Source organism: Pinus tabuliformis, chromosome 6 (assembly GCF_031772625.1).
Source record: "Pinus tabuliformis cultivar Carrire ecotype Pingquan chromosome 6, CPIR1, whole genome shotgun sequence".
NCBI lineage: Eukaryota > Viridiplantae > Streptophyta > Pinopsida > Pinales > Pinaceae > Pinus > Pinus tabuliformis.
In genome coordinates, this window is record NC_142292.1 from 1,521,375,377 (window position 1) to 1,521,390,044 (window position 14,668).

The window sequence follows — 14,668 nt, forward strand, 5'->3', positions numbered from 1 at the left end:
CCATGGAATAATTCCCCAATCATTGACATTAACCTGAATGGTATCACTTATGTCCAAACATGTTACTAGATATCTAATCTTTTAATCATGGGTTCAAGACTCCATAATTTTTAAATGCTTAAGTTCTTCTTTGACTTTCGAGAATGATTTATCTAAATATTGAACACTCTCCACCACGAATTTAATTAACAAATTTATATTCATAATAATGTTTATTTGCTCATTATCATTTTATGAATATTTCCATAATATTCAAATGTAAAAAAATAACAAAATTCTATCTTTTATGCACTGTGAATTAATTATTATGCATTTAAATATATTTTATACCCCGTGCTTATTAAAATACATAACTTACTTTAACACTCTCTAATTCTTCATACATTATAATGCATTATTATTACCTTTTATAGTTTTTTTCCGTCAAGTTTTCCATGATTCACTCTTAAATTTTATTACATTTTAATTATTAATCTAAACATTTTTTAAATCATGACACATTGGAAAATTACATCTAAAACTAATCTTACATTTATCACAATTCTTACTTAACAAATGCAAAGTTCATTATATTTCACTCTTTGCATAAAGTCAAAAAGTCCATACAACAATTCACTATCCAATTCAATAAATCTTAATACAAGTAAGCATGCCTACAACACACTAGTAATGCAAACCAGCTCTGATGATAATGCAAATTAAACACAAATTAAATCTCATAATAATAACTCACCAAATTGTTCTGTTAACCGGCAGGGACTAGCGCCACAACAGGGGCTCCTTGTTTTCAAACGTGTTGCCTCACAAAATGTGTTGTCTCAAGAAAAAGAGAAATTTTATATTGTTAGGAAAAGATTATTGTTAGGTGCAATTTACTTATTGCAGATTAATGGATTGAATACAAAATCCAATGCAAAAGAATGATTATGCTTATAAAGGAAAATATGTTACTTTTACATATTATATAAATATATGCCATATATATGTCCCCCACACACACTAGTTATTGTTGCACTCTTATGCATGCATAAGTAATTACTCTATGTGCTAGTTGGTAGCTGTGCAAGATGAATTACATGCCATTGTATGGACACTAGAGCATATCCCTTTAAATATAAGCAATTAATAAACTTTGGGTTATTGCAGTAAACGAAAAACCCTGCTTAAGTTGGTCCTAATGGGCATCTTAACATCTAAATCTGCCAGGTTTTAGATATTGGTGATTTTGTAACTATATGTAGTGTGGGTCATTTAAAACATTATTCTAATGCCTTAGTAGAATTCCCCATATTCTACCCAAAATATTGGTAGTATAAATGGTACTATTAAACATTTCGTAAAAAAGGTATTCTTTTTACGATGCTAGTTTCATGATCGATTTTGATAAAAGACTTAAGATAGCAATAACCCCCTACATAGACTCATTAGTACAAGGAGATGAAGTCTCGATTAGAGAGATATGGAGGGAATGTCTACTTAAGGTGGCAGTAATATTGATACGCCTGTACATAATTATAAGCTTAGAAATGCACTATGTTCCAATTATTTTTGGTAAATTGAAGATTGCAAAACATGTATTCATAGGGAACCTAGCGGAAATAAAGACACTCAACTGTAGGAACATCAGAAACATGGATATGGAGGAAACGTGAGGCGGAAAATCAAAATATTAATATTATTTATGCATGCTTCTCACTTAACATTATTTATTTGTTCTTGTATATGATTCATGGGATTTTGTCCTTCATTTCTGGAGGTCTAGTTCTCATGGTCTATAACAAAGTTTTATCATGCACAAGTGGTGCAAACTCAGTTTTGATTATTGCGATGTATGGGCTCTTATTTTAATATGTTTAGAGATATACTTTTCATAATTTATTACATGCATATGCATATATAAGGTCTAAGTAGTGTTAGTTGATCCATTAACGTGCAAGTAATTATATGTTACAAAATGGTTATTGAGATAGTTGGATTAAAATGTTAACAAACCCCCATAAATCATTCGAGCACGAGTTATATTAAAGACTTTGCTACAAAGTGGTATTAATATAACTAAAACATCATAAGGAGGAAGACATTTAGGAATCATAGGGATAGGTTTTAACATGGTAGCATTATTAAAGATAAATTGTTGAATGGAAATTGATAAGTATTGAAAACATTGAGCTAAAACCATTAATAAACAACCCTTGATGAACTATAAATACCTACATAGTATGATAATTATTGTTACACGTTGTTAGATATCATAACATATTACCCTTCAAATCAGGACAAGGAGGTGACAATACAACCCTCTTTTACCTCATTATTGGTAACACCTAATTGTAGGTATTGGACGAGGGAACTGTTTCGATCGAACCATTACGTATACTAGGACGTAGGGTTTGACAACTTAGGAACCACTTGGTGGACAAAATTAAGGTATAATGGGACAAGTATAGTCCTAGGTTTGCTACTTGGGATGACATAAGGACCATATGCCATAATTGTCCAAGCTTGTTTTGATTTTGAGGCACTTAAATCTTTCTTTTGTATATCCTTACTTTATTTAGTCATATACATAAGACTATCACTTTGAACTTATCTATAACTATAAAGAGTTACACGTGAGAAGGTTATCTCAAATGATTATGTTTCTTCATGTATGCTTAAATTAGATATGTACATGTTGTTGGTACATGAATACCAATGTGAATTATGTTAGGAATGAAATGTATACATATTATGTTTTACTTATTAGCATGTTTGATTATGTTAAATACCACATAATCTTATTATTGATGAGATGGGGATAATTATAGTGACCACACTTGACTACTTAATGTAAAGCTAACTACAGGTATATGGGTTAGATATAGCCAAATATGTTATATGAACTCAAATATCAATATCGCGGTGGAAAAAAATGTGAATGTTGGGAATGATTATTTAAATATATTGATGGATATGTTATAATGTGCGGACAAGTGTTTTTGTTGCGTTTCATATAATTAATTGGTTTTTGATATATTGATGCATATGTTATAATGTTGAGACAATTGTTGATATCGCAGTTGATATCGATATAAAACTAACCACGTGATGAAAAAACTCTAAGAAAAGTTGAGACCCAATGAGATTCCATGATAGGGTGTTGAGTATTTCCCAACTTTTACCATCTAAAACCTTAAGACATGGGAGGACTATGCAATTCATGCCCCCTAGACGTATGACGATGATTGCCACATGCATACTAGAGAAGTTAGGTTGATGTAGCCAATGCTCTCACTGTTGTGGTTTTATGGATGGTTAGGTCAACATAGCTGACACCAAGGCATATTCTAGTAGAGGGCAGATGGGATGGGGGTGGAAGAGATTAGGAAGGATGGGATGATTATAAAATAGCTTGGGAACTTTGTTGGGACAAGGTATGACTACTGAGGTGTAACCAATGAAAGTTCATAATACAAATATTAAGTGTCCTCACATTATAAACAAGAATTCAATTAAGGAGCACAATCCTTACATATATAGATTAATAACTAATGCAATTACTGATATACTATATAAGCCCTACTTCGAGACAAAGTTTTCTAGAGGGGTGTATGTAAGATCCATCTCAAATTACAGGAAGAATATGATTATTAGAATGCATACAAGGTATGCATATGATAACTGCATATGCATGCATCGTATGCACTGCACTAGTATACATAATAATTGATTATGAATAATGTCCAAGTATAGGATAAATGTATTAATCATTAAAAGTACTACTTAAATACCTAACTTTCAGAAATATAATGAATACCTTAAAGTTAATGGTATTCGCTTAAGAAGTTTAGTTACAACCTACAAGTTATAACTCAAGTATGTTAAGTACAATATATAAAAATAAGAAGAAAATGTTCTGTTACATTATATTTAAGTATAATGAAAAAATAAATATTAAATATCACATAATATTTTTATTTAATATAAAAATAAAAATAAATTAGCCATTTTTGCAATATATAACTTTCGTCTCAACATAATACCTCAAATTATTCCCAAAAAAAAAATGAAATATGGGTTAAGACCCTCTCTGATCAAAAGGGTGCAAGAATGAGGTAATCGGGATATATATATACAACAACAACAAGTTGAGTGAGACTTGAGAACTTAATCGTGTAATCTATCAAATAAATATAATGATTATGATGATATTTCAAACAATGAAAGGGCGAACGACCACCTAAAAATTCACAAAAAAACCATTATGTCTGTTGTTAGGTGATAGGAAGTCGATAGAGTTAAACTATTGTTTTATCGAGAGGTGGTGTGGAGATTGCAGGAAATGGAAGAAACCTCTCCCATATAGGTAAGTGAAAGGGGGTGAAGGCAGGGGTATTTTTTTTGGTTGGGGAAGGAGAGGAGATGGAAGAAAACATAGGTTACAGAGAAGGAGGAGCAATAAAAATTAAGGGATGAGTTAGGGGCTTGATTTTGAATTGAAATCTTGGAAACTCGAGCATTTCTCTTGGAGTGTTGAGCACGAGGGCCAGAGGACCTCAATCTCAAAGTCATATGGGTCTGGGAACCAGAGAGTTTGATCCCATATAGGCATGGAGGAATCAGTCGGTTTGGTAACGAAAGCAAAGGACTCAAAGCAACTACAGCTAGAGATTGACATAAGATGGGAGAAGTAGGTATGCAATGTATTTAATTTGATAGAGTGTAGGTGAAAGTTGCTTCTTTGATTAAAATGAAAATTTAGGCCCAATAGAAATGAACTAGAACATGATCAACAATTTACTAAAAATGCTTTAATGTCATTCATTACTAAAATTCCTACCTGTAGTGAGTTCCATAAAACTCACAAAAGGATGTTTACTGGGAAGCGAATAAACTAGATCAAAGTAGGATGGTCTCCCATAGTCAAAATGTTAAAGGACATTATTTCTTTGTGTACAAAAATTAATGATTAAAGGTGTGATGACTTATTTAAAGAAATTATAGTTGAAGATGGCTAATGCCCAAGACTAATTACAAGCTCCATGTTAATCTCGAAGGATATGTTACAAGAATATTTTAAGGTCTTTAAGAAATCACGGGGTAATGAGTTTGACAATTTTACAGATTTTCCGAACGAAAAAAATAAAAGAATTTGTTAGTTACAGTTGTCAATGGGAATGAAAAACAATTTTTGATCATTGAATAGTGAACCCTTAGGTTCAAAAGAAATTTGAAGAGAAAATCTTTGCATTAATTCCAAGCAAGATATAACCATTACACCTATGAAGGTAGTATATTGATGGATGGCTTACAAGATATTTAAATGAAATCGTAAATCTTGCAAAACTAACTCAACAATTACATTGAAGAATATATGAAGCTGAATATATAGTCCAACATTTGATGCTATAAAATGAGAGATAATTTATACTGCAAGTCATCCTTCTAGAATTTTGTGAGTGTTCTGTATTTATTTGATGAAAATTTATTTTTTTGCCTAGTCTTAGATCACCTAGATTTGTGAATTGTGTTATATATATATAAAGTCGATCCCTTACTGTATTTATTTATTTTCTTCTAGGTTATTATAAACTATTTATTAGTCCACAATATCCACATACCAGTCCCCTTAAGGACGAATTCATTCAAGTTACATTTAAGTATTGAGAATTTCGTAGAGCGCTTAGGCATCTTCTTTATTTGAACTTAAAATTTCAAGTTTGTAAAATTATTTTGAATCTCACAGGGCGCTATTTCTTTGGGTACATAATATTTGTGGTTTCATAGACTTTTGATTAAGCACTGAGATCTTTTGAGTATTCTCCTATGAGTCTTTATGATATTAAATGAATGAAAACATTTTATAAGTACCTAAAACATCGATACCATCTCTTTATTTTCCATCTATGCATTTGCTTCAAATGTGTGTTCCTCATGATATGTGAATGGATATATATAATGAAATGTATCATTAGTGAAATGCTATTTACTTATTTTTATTATTATGATTTTCTTTGAATCACCTAGTCCACTCATAAGTGAGTATGTTGAAAATTTAATTTATCATTTTGAGTTGTGTAGAAAACTTAAGCCTATGAAAGAGGAGTGCCACTTCTATAAAACATAGATGGATCTTAGATAATTCCCTAGGAGGTTAAGGATGATCCTTAGTACAAAAGGTGATCAACGCCTAGGGGACTTCTTATATACCTAAATGCACGTGCATGTGAGATTCTACATACAATTACTTTTTTAGGTTGTACTACTTCAAGAGGTACTAGAAGGGGTTATAGGGGCTTCCAACCAGATGAAGCCATGTGTAGTTACTCCATGTATTCTTCCCTACTTGCAATTTTACCCACTAAATTATTTGTGAATGTGTTATTTAGAGACACTGGAACACATCTCTAAAAAGAAAATTAAAAATGATGTTGCTAACTCCCAAAAAAAGCTATTAAATTCATTAAAAATTAACAAGTAAAAAATCATAACCATAACTTCTACAGGATATATATTATAAAATATAATGAGTCAAAATTTGATTTTTCTTTTATAGATTTCATTCATTATGCCATCTCAAAATTTCGAAAATTTTATAGTCTAAAACTTGACTTAAAAGGGTTATAGTGAAAATTCCAAGGTGACTTTTTCAAAACTGATTCTGGGATTAATCACAAGCCTTATCTTCCATAGACCATATCTTTAGAGGTAAAGTGAAAGAAAGCCTACAATTTTGATGACTTGTGTTATAATATTTCCTTTTAATCTCCATAAATTTTCATTGTTTGAAATCTCCCCAGAAAACAAACTATAGCGAAAATAAAGAGATGAATTGATTTAAGCTAATTTCAAGATTAGTCACAAACCATAGGTTCCATAGGTTATATCTGTGAATTATAGTTAACTATACATGAAATTTTTTTATCACACATGTACTTATCTATTTCACCTCTGTAACCTTAAAATTTTGTTATCTAAAACTTACTAGAAAATAATTTATAGTGCAAATAAAAATATGACTTGTTTGAGACTAAGTTAAGGATTATCCATAAAACCTAACTTCTGTAAGTTATATATCCAAGACTATAGCAATCCAAAGCTTTAAATTTTAACCACATGTACATCAATATTTTTCTTTACACTTATCAACATTTCACTATTTAAAACATTTTAGGAAAAATGTTATAGTGAAAATTCCAACATGTATTCCTTGATTAGATAACTCCTAGGATTATATGCTCTTGATATGAAATGTTTGAACTAAACACTTTGAATATGATAAGAATTCTATTATTACAGTTTATTTCGAGGGGAAAAATTCCATATACAATGAATCAAGTTTACCAAACAAGATTCGATAACCCTAAGACTAGCTCTCCTTGGTATATCTATAGGAGATAAAGGGTACAATTATAATGGAAGGTTACATTGAAAGATTTTAGCCAACCTAATAACCTGACAAATAAACAATGAATGTACTATGATCTTAAGATAAGGGGCCAAAAACCTTAATGTTGTGGCAGTCCTTTATTTAGCCAATTATCATTAGTCAATATCGAAGGCTAAGGTACTGTAGCAATTGCTCCATTATTAAATTTGCAAAATTAATTGTGCTTTGAATATAAATATTTACCAACTTTCTATAGTAAAAAAATAGATAATTAGATCATTTTTATTTTTATACTATAATAAATATTTACTTTTTAATTGTTTTATTAATGAGAGAATCAAAGTCTTATTATGCAACAATGTCTACTAAATAGAAATAGGAAAAAACATAATAATAATAATAATAATAAATGAAAAAGAAAAAAAAATGGAAAATACCAAATAAAATAAAAAGATCAAAATTAAATTACAATAAAACTAAAAAAGAAAAATGAAAAAAACCTATAATTAATGGACAAAATTTTTTATAATTTTTTTTATGAAGTAAAGTGCCTACCAAAATCTATAATTATTTTTTTCTACAATGATGCGGTATTATGCATTCTATTTTGTCTTTGACTCACTAATTTATGCGACTTTGATATTGATATTTTTGTGATATTATTAGGTATTATGCATTCTATTTTGTCTTTGACTCACTATTATTTTGTCTTTGATCAATAATTTATGCGACTTTGATATTGATATTATTGTGATATTATTAATTTTTTGGAAGTAAATAGGAAGAGCATTCGTATATACCACATGTGAAGTCCTCCACGTAATGGAATACGAATGGAATACGAAGTATATATGTCCCCTGATCAAGTTATTTTTTTATTTAAAATATAAAAACGAATATATGTACATTGTATCTCTTCACATTTTGACTCTCTGTTATATTGCTTGCTTAAATATAATTCTATTTAACTATTTTATGAATCAGAAGTTTTGACTTATAGATTTGCTGCACCTGTAAAAATTATGGGAATCTTTGAAATTACTTGGTAAAACAGACCAATAGCATTTATCATATGCACCTACTTCATAAGAGGTGTTATTGATGTGTTTTAACAAACCCAGTATTTATTATAAGTGTTATCATCTATTGATATGCTTTGCATATGTTTTATTAAATATCAATATTAAATTTATTTGTTATTCCAGAGCTTTAAGTTATTAAAAAAAATAATAAATTTTTTTAATGGTTAGTTTAAAGTTTTACGTTATTAAAAAATTTAATAAATAAATTGTAGGTAGAATTAATTTATATTTTAAAATTTTAATTTATGTTTTTTAAATAATAAAGTAGAAGTTTAAAATTTATATGATTTAGATTTTTTAATAATAATATATAATTTTGAGACCAATTGTAATAAAAAGAATATTGTATGAAGATGATAAAGAAGTTATTGTGGAATTTATTAAAATAAATAAATAAAAGTTAAGAAATAGTATTAAAATATTAGTTAAATAGTTATATAGAAATAGTATAGTGAAAACAAGATTAATAAATGTAATAAATTAAAATGATAGTATATTCTTTTATAGAAGTGTTAATATGAAAATATAATGAATATATAAATAAAAATTAATGAGGGATTAGGTCCTAAAAAAGGGAGCATGTGATGGGGTGGTGAAAGGTTTGAAAGGAACATCTGGGAAAAATATAGAAGAATTAGGAGGAAGAGAGAAGTCATAAAAACATGAAAAAAGATAGACTACAAGAAACAAACATGACAACAAGAAAGGAAGAAAATAGAGAGAAGAGTAAAGAAAAGAATTGGGGTGCAATGGGGTTAGGTGTAATAAAGGAAATAAGAAGCAAGGTATAAAGAATAAGCGGAAAGGATTTTAATGAATAAGTAGATGGATAGTGGGTTTTCAAGATTGGCCAATTTTAGCCATCTTCCTGATTGGAATTATTAGGGTGCTTCTTAATTTCAAGATCTTCACGAATGATACGGGGCAAGTGATAAGGAGCCGGTGTGAGGATTTTTCTTGGTTCAAACAATAATTTTTTTATAATTATGGGAGTGTTATGTGTTAAAAGTCTTAGAGATACAATTGTGAAATGGGTTAGCTATGTTCTCTTTAAGACAAGTTTTAATTGATCTACATTTTTTTTCCAATATATGATTTACCACAAGAAAAGGGAATTTAGTTAATCCCTTGACTTAGCATAAAGTCTGATTTATCCTTTGTAGATCTTATTAGATTCTTAAGGGTCTCATGGGTTTAAAGGAGTCGTGATATTATTTCTAGATAAAGTATTTGAAATATCACTAGCAAGACCATGGATATGAGGAAGAAAATGAGATTTGTAGGCTTGATAAAAGAATGAGATATTTTAGATCTAGAATTGAGGAATGAGTGAAATTCTCTCTTGATTTGGGTGACGGAATAACCATTAGACGTAATGGCCTGAATGAGGTGGGATTTTTCCTTTTCAAGGAGGTTGGGTGAAGATACACGAATGTCCCAAATAATGAGGGTCTTGAGAGTAGTATATCTTTGGGCTATATGGTAGTGAGACTAAGCATGAATATACCTAATAAGTTGTGTATTTTCCCTATAGAATTGGTATGTGAGGGTATCATTAGGTTGATGAGAGATAACAACATCTAAAAAATGGAGACAATTATCTTTTTGAGTTTCTATAGTGAATTGGATGTGGAAAGAAATGTTGTTAAGGTGATGGAAGAAAGATTCCAGAGAAGTTTGGTCTTGTATCCACACAACAAAGATCTCGTCAAAAAATTAAAACCAACATTTGGTCTTAAGATGGAAGTTGTTTAAGGTTATAGATTCAAAATGTTCCATAAAAATGCTAGAAACAATACTACATAAGGGTGACCCCAAACCTTTAATTCATCATAAAAGGTAACCATTAGGGGAATTTTGAGGTCTAAAATGGGCCTCCTAAGGAAATTATGAAATAATACTGGAAATAACAAAATAGGATTAGATTACATCATCAAATTTAGAGGGAAAAAAGACAAAACTATATTTTCAACTCGTATTTTCAACTTATCTCCCTATTGGTTCACTCAAATTTCGAGAATAAACACCCGTTGGATGTAGAATTTGATTCCTCATCCAAGGAGTACCCATGTTGCACACTTTCGATGGACCCTGCTACATGAAAAATGAGAAATGCATGAAAAAACTGATTCCAATCACGTTTTTTCATGTATTTCTCATTTTTCGTGTAGTAGGGTCCATTGAAACTATGCAACATGGGTATTTCTTGGATTAAAATCTTGCATCCAACAAGTACTCCCGCTCGAAATTTGAATAAAAACTTAGGGAGATAAGTTGAAAAAGTAGTTTTCTTATTTTATTATTTTTTAATCCTTTTACTTTTCTACTCCAAAAATGGTGAATCACCCCCCATAGTTCACATTATCATCTTGAAAAAGTGGAAATGAGGTATATTTTCACTGTGTTAACAATTTCAAGGTGTTGGATTTAAGAGATCTGTGGTTTGTATCTTTTGAATTAGAGACCGGAGAATCCACAGTACGAACATTTTTACACCAACGTTTCAAATCCCAAGTGGGATCCATCATCAGGGTTGAAGAATGATAATAAAAGAAGAGCAGATCAGGGAAATAAATACTAATGAGGAAGGATATTTCAAGGAGGAACACACTGTCGGCTAGAATCTTTTTAATTTTTATTTATATAATTTTATTTAATCTAATAAACTGCTTTTATTTTCCTTAATATTATTAAAAAAAAATTATTTAAGAGAAAGAAACTTAGTTCAAAACCTAATAATAAAACTAGGGACAATAAGAAATAAATAAATAAATTAAACTAATTTAATATATTTAAATCATATTAATAATTATAAATAATTAATTAACTATTATTAAAATAATAATTAATTATTATAATAATTAATTAATATATTAATTAATATAATGATTATTACATAAATTAAAATTAATAAATATAAAAAATTTTAATTAATTAATCTAAAATTAATTATTATAAAAAAATTTCATTATAAAAATATTTTATTTAATATAAAATTAATTAATTAATTATATAAAAATTAATCATTATATAAAAAAATTTCATTATACAAAATTAATTAATATAAAATTAATTATTATAAAATAATTAATCAACTGTTATTATAATAATAATTAATTATTATAATAATAATTAATTAATATAATAATTAATATATTAATTAATATAATGATTATTATATAAATTAAATTAATATAAATAAAACATATTAATATTAATAATTAAAATTTTTATAGAATTTATATAATAATTAATATAATAAATAATAAATAATATAATAAATATTATATAAATTAAATTAATATATATAGCTTATGTTAATATTAATAATCATAAATAATTAATATTTATAGTAATTAATATAATAATTAATATATTAAATAATAGCTATATATAAATATTAATATATTATAGTATATTAATGATATAAAACTGGTCCAAAAAATGGAAAGGAGAGGGGAGATAACTTACCTGAGGGGCGCATTACCTGGATGGCGACTTTTAATTTTCTTGATCAAGGGAAGCCAGCTTCCGCTAATTTCCATACCACTGTCTCTGTTCAGATTCTGAGGATGCTTGATAATTTCAAGTGCTTCTCTGATCTAACGGATTTTTGACCATCACCTGAGATCTATCTAATAGCTTGGATAATTTCTTGCGCTGCCTTGCCAGAGCAATCTGTCCCTCGTTATCTGCTTTTAGGGCAGTCCTGGCATCGATAATGGCCCAGAGATCTTTATCTATGCTGTTGGCTAGCTTAAGGTGGGATGAGAGGGCTAAACGCCCAAGATCTTCCAGAGAGGCCCTAACCCTTTTGATTTCAGACCGAATCAGAGAGAAGCTAAGCTGGATAAACGCCTTACTATTATATTTGTTCTGCAATCTATGTTTAACTTGTGCAAATGGAGGAATGACATTGTTGTCCCGATAGTTTTTAATGAAATGTAGATCTGCTGCTCTTCTTGTTATCCTCACTCTACATCTTTCGAGTAAAAGGATTTCACTCCAAGTATCCCCTCCGTATAGGGCCAAGATTTTGGATTTAAGAGATCTGTGGTTTGTATCTTTTGAATCAGAGACCGGAGAATCCACAGTATGAACATTTTTACACCAACGTTTCAAATCCCAAGTGGGATCCATCATCAGGATTGAAGAATGATAATAAAAGAAGAGCAAATCAGGGAAATAAATACTAATGAGGAAGGATATTTCAAGGAGGAACACACTGTCGGCTAGAATTTTTTTAATTTTTATTTATATAATTTTTATTTAATCTAATAAACTGCTTTTATTTTCCTTAATATTATTAAAAAAAAATATTTAAGAGAAAGAAACTTAGTTCAAAACCTAATAATAAAACTAGGGACAATAAGAAATAAATAAATGAATTAAACTAATTTAATATATTTAAATCATATTAATAATTATAAATAATTAATTTTTATAATTAATTAATATAAAATTAGTCATTATAAAATAATTAATTAACTATTATTAAAATAATAATTAATTATTATAATAATTAAATAATATAATAATTAATATATTAATTAATATAATGATTATTATATAAATTAAAATTAATAAATATAAAAAAATTTAATTATTTAATATAAAATTAATTATAAAATTAATTAATTAATTATATAAAAATTAATCATTATATAAAAATTTTTCATTATACAAAATTAATTAATATAAAATTAATTATTATAAAATAATTAATCAACTGTTATTATAATAATAATTAATTATTATAATAATAATTAATTAATATAATAATTAATATATTAATTAATATAATGATTATTATATAAATTAAATTAATATAAATAAAACATATTAATATTAATAATTAAAATTTTTATAGAATTTATATAATAATTAATATAATAAATAATAAATAATATAATAATTATTATATAAATTAAATTAATATATATAGCTTATGTTAATATTAATAATCATAAATAATTAATATTTATAGTAATTAATATAATAATTAATATATTAAATAATAGCTATATATAAATATTAATATATTATAGTATATTAATGATATAAAACTGGTCCAAAAAATGGAAAGGAGAGGGGAGATAACTTACCTGAGGGGCGCATTACCTGGATGGCGACTTTTAATTTTCTTGATCAAGGGAAGCCAGCTTCCGCTAATTTCCATACCACTGTCTCTGTTCAGATTTTGAGGATGCTTGATAATTTCAAGTGCTTCTCTGATCTAACGGATTTTTGACCATCACCTGAGATCTATCTAATAGCTTGGATAATTTCTTGCGCTGCCTTGCCAGAGCAATCTGTCCCTCGTTATCTGCTTTTAGGGCAGTCCTGGCATCGATAATGGCCCAAAGATCTTTATCGATGCTGTTGGCTAGCTTAAGGTGGGATGAGAGGGCTAAACGCCCAAGATCTTCCAGAGAGGCCCTAACCCTTTTGATTTCAGACCGAATCAGAGAGAAGCTAAGCTGGATAAACGCCTTACTATTATATTTGTTCTGCAATCTATGTTTAACTTGTGCAAATGGAGGAATGACATTGTTGTCCCGACAGTTTTTAAGGAAATGTAGATCTGTTGCTCTTCTTGTTATCCTCACTCTACATCTTTCGAGTAAAAGGATTTCACTCCAAGTATCCCCTCCATATAGGGCCAAGATTTTGGATTTAAGAGATCTGTGGTTTGTATCTTTTGAATTAGAGACCGGAGAATCCACAGTACGAACATTTTTACACCCACGTTTCAAATCCCAAGTGAGATCCATCATCAGGGTTGAAGAATGATAATAAAAGAAGAGCAGATCAGGGAAATAAATACTAATGAGGAAAGATATTTCAAGGAGGAACACATTGTCGGCTAGAATCTTTTTAATTTTTATTTATAGAATTTTTATTTAATCTAATAAACTGCTTTTATTTTCCTTAATATTATTAAAAAAAAATTATTTAAGAGAAAGAAACTTAGTTCAAAACTTAATAATAAAACTAGGTACAATAAGAAATAAATAAATGAATTAAACTAATTTAATATATTTAAATCATATTAATAATTATAAATAATTAATTTTTATAATTAATTAATATAATAATTCATAAATTAATTAATATAAAATTAGTCATTATAAAATAATTAATTAACTATTATTAAAATAATAATTAATTATTATAATAATGAATTAATATATTAATTAATATAATGATTATTATA

At 28.0% G+C, this 14,668-nt stretch overlaps 1 pseudogene; it reads left to right on the forward strand.

Annotated features, from left to right (window-relative positions):
* Positions 1-14,668, forward strand: part of LOC149264496 (phospholipase A1-Igamma1, chloroplastic-like) — a 75,055-nt pseudogene that overhangs the window by 37,691 nt on the left and 22,696 nt on the right.